The sequence below is a fragment of the Grampus griseus genome (assembly GCF_964374135.1).
Source record: "Grampus griseus genome assembly, chromosome: 1".
In the NCBI taxonomy this organism is placed as follows: domain Eukaryota; kingdom Metazoa; phylum Chordata; class Mammalia; order Artiodactyla; family Delphinidae; genus Grampus; species Grampus griseus.
Window position 1 is genome coordinate 126,305,159 of NC_139017.1, and position 11,057 is coordinate 126,316,215.

Here is an 11,057-nt window from a genome sequence, read left to right on the forward strand (position 1 = left end):
TCTGACTCACTCAGGCTGGGGGGAGGGAGGGGTACGGAATGCGGGGCGAGCCTGCGGTTGCAGAGACTGGAGTGACATTGCACCAGCCTGAGGCGGGCCGTGTGTTCTTCATTAGACTTTGAATGTGCAAGAAATAAACTTGCATTATGTTAATTTCTATACTATGAATATACATTATATATATGTGAATATTTACATATTGTTTGCACATTATATGTGTGAATAATCTTTTATCAATGATTTATCCAAAAGTATATATTTTTAAAAGAGCTAGAGGAAGAGTAATCCAAGTTTAGGACCCTCCAGGTGTAGAGGCCATCAGAAGGGAGAGAACACTGAGCAGCGCTATGGCAGTCGGCCAGAACAAGCACGTTACACAAGGTGGCCAAAGGGGGCAAGAAGAAAGTGGTTGACCCATTTTCTAAGAAAGATTTGTATGATGTGAAAGCACCAGCTATGTTCAATATAAGAAATATTGGGAAAACACTAATCATGAGAACTCAAGCAACCAAAATTGCATCTGATGACCTCAAGGGTCATGTTTTTGAAGTGAGCCTTGCTGATCTGCAGAGTGATGAAGTTGCATTTAGAAAATTCAAGCTAATTATTGAGGATGTTCAGGGCAAAAACTGCCTAACTAATTTCCATTGCATGGGTCTTACCTGTGACAAAATGTGCTCCATGGTCAAAAATGGCAGAACATGATTGAAGTTCATGTTGATATGAAGACTACCCATGGTTATTTGCTTCATCTATTCTGTGTGCATTTTACTAAAAAATGCAACAATCAGATTCAGAAGAACTCTTATGCCCAGCACCGACAGTTCCTCCTAATCTGGAAGAAGATGGTGGAAATCATGACCCAAGAGGAGCAGACAAATAAATGACTTGAAAGAGGTGGTCAATAAATTGATTCCAGACAGCACTGGAAAAGGCATAGGAAAGGCTTGCCAATATATTTATCTGCTCCATGATTCTTTGTTAGAAAAGTAAAAATGCTGAAGAAGCCCAAATTTGAATTGGGAAAACTCTGGAGCTTCATGGTGAAGGTGATAGTTCTTGGAAAAGCTACTGGAGATAAGACAGGTGTTAAGGTCGAATGAGCTGATGGATATGAGTCACCAGTCCAAGAATCTGTTTAAAATTCAGACTTTTAATGGTGACAAATAAAAGAGCTTATTTGTGATTTTTTTTATAAAAGGGAAAGAACTAGGTATGTTCTAGAATCTAAAACTGCTCTGTCTAATACAGTAGTCACTACTACATGTGCCTCTTTCACAATTGAAATGTGTCTAGTCTGATAGAAAACAAACTTACGGTTACCAAATGGGAAAGCTGGTGGGGGGGGGGGAGGGATAAATTAGGATTTTGAGATTAACATATACACACTACTATATATATAATAGATAACCAACAAGGACCCACTGTATAACATAGGGAACTATACTCAATATCTTGCAATAACCTATAATGGAAAAGAATCTAAAAAGGAATATATATGTAAATATATAGAGAGAATATATATATTTTATGTTCATATATATAAAACAATGTACATATATATATATATAACACTGAATCAACTTGCTGTACACCTGAAACTAATACAACATTGTAAATCAACTATATTTCAATAAAAATTAAAAATAAATGTGCCTCGTGTGAATTGAGATGTGATGTAAGTGTAAAATGCACACCGGATTTTAAAGAGAGTACAAAACAAAGAGAAACTAAAATATCTCATTAATAATTTTTATAGTGATTATATGTTGAAATGATAATATTTTTATACATTTGGTTAGATAAAATATTAGTAAATTAATTTCACTTGTTTCTCCATAGTGTGTGAACTTGAAAATTTTAAATTATACCTGTGCTTCAGTTTTGTGGCTCACATTATATTTCTATTGGACAGGGCTCTTCTAGAGACTGACAGAAAGTCAGGCTAACAAACATTGGCATAAGCAGGAGATGGGTTAATTTAAGAGGTTATGTGTTAAGGGTGTATGTCACTACCACATTCACATTTCTTCATTTCTTCATCCAACAAAGAAATGTTAAAAATTATCTATGCCCAGGCACTGTGTCAAGTTTGGGGACACAAAGATGAAAGAGGCATAAACCTTTCAAGAAACCTCTAGCACAGGGGAGGAGACAGATGAGCAAACCAAGAATTACAATATATCCATTTATGAATGTTCAGCGCTAAGGCGACATGAGGAGGGACACCTGGGGTAAAGGAGAGGCAGAGAAAGCTCTCAAGAAGAGTTACCACTTGAGCTGTCTTTCAAGGGCAAGTAAGATACTCTTACAGACCCACCCTTATCCAGCCCTATCCCATCCTTTCTCTCCAAGTTCAATTTCTCCTCTGATAGCCCTTTCAGTGTTCTGTCTAGATGTTCTGTTCAATGGTTGACAAAAATGCCCATAGTCAAACTTCAGCATCAACTTGCTTAAACTCAACCCTAGTTTTCCTTTAGTGACATATTTTCTCTTTCCTCCATGTCCACTCTACTGGAGACCATCTCCCTCTCCCATGCCCTACCCTTCACCTCAACTCACTAGGTGAAGAGGGGTTGGCATTTTCTTAGTTCCCCATTTCGGCTTCGTGTCAATCATTTGCTGCCATTGCCAAAAACAGCTTCTAGGTCCATCCTGCCTGCCTGCCCCCACTTTAGTTGTTTTTCTTTTTGTCAACCCCAGATCAACTCCAGGTCAAACTTTCCTCTATGTCTTCAGCAACTGTGTCACAGTCCTCCTCTTTATCTCACTACCTGTCCTTATTATTCATGACTTCAGCATCCCTTCCATCATCCAGCATATCTATTTCACAGTTCCTTGACTTTCTCAAGTCTGATGACCTTAATTCCCTTAATTTCCATTGTATCTTAGTCACTAAAAGTATAGCCATATTTTGGACCTCATCTTTGTTTATTTTTATTCTTTCACACTGTATATTTCCCTAACCCCTAAACTATGTATCTACCATTCCCCACCCTCCACATACCATACGTATGTCTTAACACCTCCTGAATCTGCTTTTGTTTCTTATTGTGATCCCTAGGGCTGTGATGCTTCCTTATTCTCTTCTCATAGTCTTGGGAGTAAAATCTGTGATGAGGTAAGAGGAGGGTTTCTAGAAAGCAATCCCTCCCTCAAAACTCAATAATATCTGCTCTAGTCATTTTCCACTGGCACTCACCTGTCATGCCTACTTTTATCTTGATAAATGTCATCCTTTCTTCAAGGTCAAACTCAAATTCCCTCCAGGAAACAAAGCACATGGATCTTTTCTTCTTTAACTCCTACTACATGAACCAAATCAACTTTTGATTATATAGCTTAAGTCATCTCCAGATTATTTCTTATCTATTAGTCATTGCCCCAACAGAAATCTATAAGAAAAGGACCATACATTCTATTTCTTTGGCATTTCCTACCCAAAGAACACAATGCTGGATGTATAATTGTTGCTTAATTATTTGATAAACAAATATATCATTTTTTATTTTGCTATGTAAATCCAGTAACAAAACATTCTGCTTATTCTCATAATTTCTTTGGCCGTGAAAAAATTGAGGAGAAAATAAAACTTTCTTGTGTAATCTCCTCAGAGAGGTCCCACTGAAAATCCCAGTGGTAATATAAGCCTGGCAACTACTTCCCAGATTGGATCCAGAAGCCATACCTGGTTATGTGGGGTTGTTATTAGAGCAATCAGAAGCGGAAACCACAGAGCACCATGATAACAGCCAGAGTTTATGAAGCATCTCATAGCATTCTATATTTTATTAAGTATTCTATAGGCAGTCTACTAAATGCTTTCTGATTATTATTTCATACAATTCCTCCAAACCTATGAGTTAGGTATTCTATTCCCATTTTACAGATGAGGAAATAAAGACTCAGAAGTAGTAAATGACTTGTCCAAGAGAACAGCAAGTATCAGAGTTGGGGTTTGAACTCACATCTGTCTGACTCTAAAGCCTATGACTTACCCTTAAAATTCAATGAGTATAATTTTGTTTTGTGAATATTAATTGGTTTGGGAGGAGGTCTAATATTCCTTATTTCCTCTGGTAATACAACTCCCTTCTTTGGGGAGAAATTCCCTTCTTCTTTCCACCATGCTCCATCATGAAGAAGAAATGGTTACTGTCATCTCTCAACATGATAATACCTCCCTACCCATAATGTTTAGTCAAGGGAGAGATATCTGCCCAAGCTGAGCCAACAATACCTGATTTCCCAGATCAGAACCCAAGCTGCCCCAATTAGAATTCTTCCCCCAAATTCAGGAAACTAAACCTGTGAGTGAGGAGTGTTTCCTGTTAGGTACTCAAACTATACGAATGTAAACCTGAAGCCATGGCATGTCCTTCACCTCCTGGAAGAAGACTGTGTGCAGGAGAGAATAAAACTGACATGGAGAGAGAGGGAGAGAGAGCCAGCCCTACTGCTTGTGAAACGTCCCCACTCACCTTTTCTCCCTTGCTGCTTCTGACCTTCCCATGGTGAGTGGAACCAATAACTTCCCCATTTTGCCCAAGCAAGTGCTTTCTGTCACTTGTAAAGGAGTCCTAAATGATTCAGCCCAACCCAGGAACTGCTGAAGGTCAAAAATCAGTAAAAGTAAGACTTATTAGCATAATGAAGAAGTAAATGAAATATTGGAAGCAAGAGACAAAGCCAAGAGGTTGCAAATCAGACAGCACGGAGAGTGGATTAGGGGTGAGAGACAATGGAATTAAAGCCACCTAAGATCATCTATCCTGGAAGAGCTCTGTGAGACCTGAAACTATTTTCTTTTTAAAGGTCACTAGCCAAAATAAGAGTCAGCAGGTCAGCTTAGTTCAAAGACATGGATGGAGTAAGAGCAATAATCAGAATTTCATAAGATAAAATTATTCCTTTTAAGAATTAAGCCCAAATAAAGCTATCTCCATCTTAAAAGAGCGTTTTTTACTGGCATTCACTACCTTCTTTTTAATGACAATTACAAACTAAATAAATCATATGTTAGACCCAAGGAAGGAATTAAAAGGAAATCAAAGACATTTGAATATGTAATATGTCATATTGGCTAAGAACTAAAGTTATACAGAATTTACTCATAGAAGAAAAAGAGGCTTGGCTCTTGGTAGACTTAATTTCACCAGGATGATGTGTTGAGGTTTAGAGTAGGTGAGAATCAGTCTTTGACAATGGACCAGACAGCCACACTAATATGGCTGAAAAAATAAGCTTTCTCAGTCTACATTTTCATTTCAAAAATGTAGGTGCATGAGCTTAATTTCCTTACTGGGTTTACCTGGAGATCAGTGTCAAGGAGCAAGCTCTAAAATGTAAATAATTCATTGGTTCACCGAGTGGTTTTCCAAGCTACCACGGACTTTAGTGCCCTGACCTCTGGGAGAAAGGGGTGAAGGCTTGGATTGAAGCTTTTTTTAGCAAATCCTTTACATTCAAAACCCATAAGCTTCTTGTCCTTGTCAGCAAGTGTCCAGAAGGTGCCTTGTCAACAGATCCCATTCGAGGGTAGCACAGCTGGGAGCTGACAGAAGTGGGAGGAGCCTTGGGAGCTTTTGCTACAATCTGGCCTGTGACATGAATTGAAAACTGCTTTGGTTTTTCAGCTGGAAGTAAATTACATTCCTTTGACTCACTTTCTGTTTTGTGATGTGCCTGTATGTGTACACAATATGTGTGGTTTGGACATGTACATGCACACATACAAGTGTGTTTATCAGTTGAAACTGGGCAGTGTTTTCACATAGTGCATAGTCCAATAAAAATTGTTGAATCTCCAATTGCTTCCTGTGGGTTTTGTGATCATTGCCCAGAATAAGAGCCGGATCCAATCCAACTCGTTGCAGAATCTGCCACCAACACAGTCAAGTAGTATGATCAAAAATTGTTGAGGGCTGCTAATTTAAATGGATAAATGTGCACCCAAGGTATAATATTAATCTTTCAACTTTTTTTTGCTGAAGTCTTTAAAATTAGGGCATGGCTTAGGATTTACACACAAAAAAGAGATGCTTATACAATTGCTTTTTTTTTCTCTTTAAGAAAATCATTGTGCCTCCACTTAGTCACATCATTGGAAATAGGCCATGGTGAAGTGTTTCTACCATAAAAAGGACAGATTACTAAGTTCTCTAAATCCTATCACTTTTACAGTTGACAATTAAACCAAATTATTACACTCATAAAACGGAACAAGAGAAGGTCCTTGCTAAATAAATCATTTCAGTTTCAGCATTGCTTGATAAATAGTGATAGGGATATAAATTCTATTAAGTGAGAAACTCTACACTCTAAATTGGATACACATGGTGGACTTGAGAAATGAATTTGAGATGAGAAATATATTCGCTTTGTGAACCAAAGTAATATAGTGGTTGCTAAATTCATTAAAGCATTAGCTGATTATAATTCAGTGTGTTAATTTAATATTATGGGTGATAAGCTTTGCCCTAGTTCTAGTTATGATCTGTAATAAACCTGGATGTATATATGTACCCCATTTTCAGGCTGTGCCTTTTTCAGTCCCTTTGAACTAACACTGTTGATACCTTTTATCTGTAGCCTCAACTGCGCTTCTTATGAACCTCTTCTGACAAAAGCTGGAAAGAATGTTAGTAATTGCATTCATTCCTCCCAGCAGGTAAAGCCAAGAAGCATTTGTGTTTGCAGTGTGGTATCAGTGTACTGAGGGTCAACTCTGGATGCTTGAGTGCCCTCCATCATTTTATTCTGGTCCATATCCCTTATCTCCCTTTAGTTTTCCTCCCAGCTTCTTCAGAGGACCTGCTTATCAGGGGCTCTGGCACCTTTTCTGGTTTACCAAACAATTTCTATGGTATCCATCTTCCACTTGCAGTTTTACATCACTGGACATAACTGCCACAGAGGCCAAGAGTACTGAATATAAACTGGCAATAGAGGAACACTCATTGTCTCAGTCTGAGTTTGTTCAAAAACATTGAGACATTGCAAGTATTGATGGGTGTAATTGATGTTTAATAATGAAGACAGGGCTTACACAAATATGGAAAGAGCCGCAGGATTATCAATCTGGATGGCTGAAGCTAGAGAATCAAGAAACAGTCACAAATATCAGACTGAGGCAAAGGAATAAAGAAAGAAGCATACCTCTTATGGGGGGAGTTTTCAAACCAGTATGACTGCTAGGTGAAAGCTCTTGAAGAAGTCTTGAAGGCTACCACATGGGATTATAATAACTTTCTAAAAATTCGTTTGCTTTACTTTACCTTCCAAATCTCAAGAAAGTTGTTCTCATTGGAAAACTCTAATCCAGAACCATGTATGGAAGGAGATTTTAGGAAACATACTTTCCAGGCCTAAAAAGGGATTTTGAAGATACTGCTAAATTGACAACAAACAATCTAACAGAGTCAACCCCTTTGGAAATTTGACAACTATGCCCCATTCCATTTAACTGCATTTAACTCAATACGTAATATAAGGACATCATGCTTTTAATTAGCACAATGCAACCATCCTTTGACAATCAAAGACCAAAAATCTCTCTTCCCAAAGAGTAGACTCAAGTCTCGTTTATCATTTTAACTATCTTTAAATGATGCTTAACCCTCTTTAGCTAAGTTATACTTGCCCCATTGAAATCCTGTAATGCAAATGCTAATGCTGTATTAAAATATCTAATGTTAGGGCTTCCCTGGTGACGCAGTGGTTGAGAGTCTGCCTGCCGACACAGGGGACACGGGTTCGTGCCCCGGTCCGGGAAGATCCCACATGCCGCAGAGCGGCTATGCCCGTGAGCCATGGCCGCTGAGCCTGTGTGTCCGGAGCCTGTGCTCTGCAACGGGAGAGGCCACAGCAGTGAGAGGCCCGCGTACCGCCAAAAAAAAAAATCTAATGTTAGATAATACAACATTAAGAGACAGAACAGATAAGAATAATTCATTAACGTATGTAAATATAAACAAATCAAAGCAATAAGGAAGACGAGTGTAATCATTACAGTTATTATTTCTACAAGTGATGATTTGGCCATAATTGGTATTTATATCTTTCTTATTCCACTAAACTTTCCTTAGCCTCTTTGTTTTCAATAAGTGGTTCAGTCGGTTGTGGTTCTTTGCTCAATGGAATTACTCAAATCTTCCTGAAGGATCTGTCATCAGCAGTCTTGTCTGTATTGGGTTTCTGTAGTTTCTCATTATCTTTTGCTAGAGGACATAAGAGTACTACCAAACACACCCATAGAATATTCTGGGTTATAGTCATGTCCTCTTTACTCCCATTTTGTAGTAGCAACATAATTTCCCCTTTATAATCAGAATGAATTACCCCACCTATTAGAGTAACACCCTCCTTTGCTATTGGTTCAGTGGCATGAGGTACCCATAGTGGCCAGATGGCACTGGTAGTTTCTACTTCATAATAACTATGTTGTGTCCCCTGATTCTAGGAATTAAGATCTTAAAGTAGCAAGTCCAAGTTATAATATTGGGAATAGAAAATTTGCTAGTGGATTTTTAGGGGTAATAATGAGAGAATCCAGTTCCATTTCCACCCTGTAGTTCTTAAATCCATATATCCTGGCTATGGGTGAAATAACATCATATACTGATTGCTGAAAGCATGTACAATATACTGAGGACATTTTCCCAGCCTTGCAAAGTTTGTCAAGCACCTAAAGCCCTCCATCTATAACCTATAGAGGGTTATATTGTCCCTCTGATCATTGAAAGTCTCCTCTGTTGTGGTAGCCCTTTCATGAACATTTATATGACACAAAAAATTCCTAATATTCTATGCCAATTTGCAGAATTACATCTACTTATCTCTTCTCCAGACCTCCTTGTCTACAGTTTTCCAATTTTGTGTCTTCTCACTCCATGATCATCTAGCTAAACTGTTAGCAACTGCCCACAAAACCATATAGATCCATACCTCTGTCTACATTTCCTTCCAAGAGAAATGAATAACAAGGGGCATTGCTCAAAGTTCTTTGTACTGGGAGGATTTCTCTTTACTACCATTCTTTAGGAACACCCCTGTGTGGTGCTACAGTGTTGAAGCTGCCCACTTTAAATTGTTACTGGGATATAATACAGAATCATCTTGTAAACAAGCTCTGTGTTTGTCCATGAGCTGATCACAGAGGACTCACCATGAAGCTAGAGGTGGTGATCGAGGAAAAGAAGTCTAGTAACAGGAGTAGGGACCTCAGGAGTCTTGAGTAATTCATCTGGGCAAATTGCTTGTGCCTCCAAGAGCTGCTTGGGCCCCATACTTGATGATGAAGTGCTGTTGTACACATCCAAATTTATAACTTCATGAGCCAGACAGCACACATGCTATGAGAAAAGCTTGTCAGTTTGTCATGAAAAGCTTAGGTCACATGGAAACTCGATGGCCCATTATCACACATTCAGTCTCTTTTAGGACCCAGGAGCAAGCTGAAAGCTGTTTCTCAAAAGGGCAATAGTTATCTGCAAAAGACAATATAACTTTACTCCAAAATTCAAAAGGTCTTCACTGTTATTTATCTATAGGACTTGCCAAAGACTCCATATAGCATTCATATCTGTCATAGATACTTCACCACCATTGGTATTCAGGCTTATATGGCTCAAGTGGCAAAACAGCTTGAAGAGCAAGAAACCTGGACCTGTTGCATAGCTTTTCCTTGTCCTGTTTCCACTCAAAACTGGCAGTCTTAACAGATTACTCAGTAAATGGATCAAATCCATGTTCCTAAATGAAGAATAGATTGCTTCAATACCCAAAGAGGTACCCTAGGTGTTATACATTTTCCTTACTGGTTGAAGCCACTTGTCCTTCACTTTGTAGTGATTATCTCAGTGTATCCCAGAAATTCCTAGAATTCCTAGAAATTTCACTGAGTTTTCAAGCCCTGAATTTTGTGTTCTTACCCCCTGGCATGCATGAGTTTTATTAAAGTGTACAAGGATATTAACTACTTCCTGCTCACTAATTTCAATCAGCCTGATACCATCAATGCAGTAGGCCAGAATAATGTCCCATGGAATCACTAGATAATCAAGGTCCTTGAACACTGGAGTATTGAAGGGGTCTGAGGTAAGGCCATCTAGTGAAGGTATATTGTAACTCCCCCTATATCAAAGAACACTTGTTCTGATTGTGCTTACTAACAAGTGTAGGGGAAAAAAAGCACCAGCTAGATCAACAGCTACTTACAAGATATCTGGAGCTGTGTATATTTGTTCAGTAAAAATCCACATCTGGTCAATAGCTTCAACTGAAGTCACTATCTAATTAAGTTTATGATAATTCACTGTCATTTCCAAGATTTATATTTTCTCTGTCCTGGCCAAGTATGTAGGTAGTAGGTAGGTTGAATGGGTAAAGTGGTAGAGACCAATATCTCTCCATATTTCAAGTCTTTGATCAGTATTACTTTTGGTTTTCAATTTCAGTAGGAAGAGTACTGAAGAGCATTTCCCACCATAATACCTCCCACTCCACAGATCAAAGTGTTAATATGACAAGTCTGCATATGCCAATCCTACCTATGTATTCAGAACTAAGAAACAGCCAGACGCTTAGACTTATAGGCAGGCATGAGCCACAACTCCATTAACCACCTGTTCTCCATAAGTTCCTACTTTTGGCTAGTGGACCACAGTGGCATTTGTGTCTCCAGGGATGAGCATCAATTCAGAGTCAGTTTCTATTAATCCCTGGAAGATTTGGCTACCTTCCTTTCCTCAGTGTGCATTCACCCCGGTAAATGGAAACAAGTCCCTTTGGGAAGGTTGGGAGGCAGACTTACAGTGCAATTTTTGTAAGTATAGCAGATCCTTTACTTAAAGTGACTTTTAATATAGCATATTAGTTTCCTATGGCTGCTGTAATGAATTACCACAAATGTAGTGTCTTAAAACAACACAAATACAAGTTTACTAACTTACAGTTTTGGAGGTCAAAAGTCCAAAATGGCCTAAAATGAAGGTGTTTGTAGAGTTATGTTCCTTTCTAGAGGCTTTAGGGGACAACTTATTTTCTTGCCTTTTCCA

The 11,057-nt window shown here is 38.5% G+C and overlaps 1 pseudogene across 1 annotated transcript; it reads left to right on the forward strand.

Moving 5' to 3' along the window:
* Nucleotides 1–347: 347 nt before the first annotated feature.
* Nucleotides 348–1,142, forward strand: LOC309838259 (small ribosomal subunit protein eS1-like; annotated as a pseudogene). Its single transcript has one exon. The product of its transcript is annotated as a small ribosomal subunit protein eS1-like (transcript).
* Nucleotides 1,143–11,057: the final 9,915 nt, after the last annotated feature.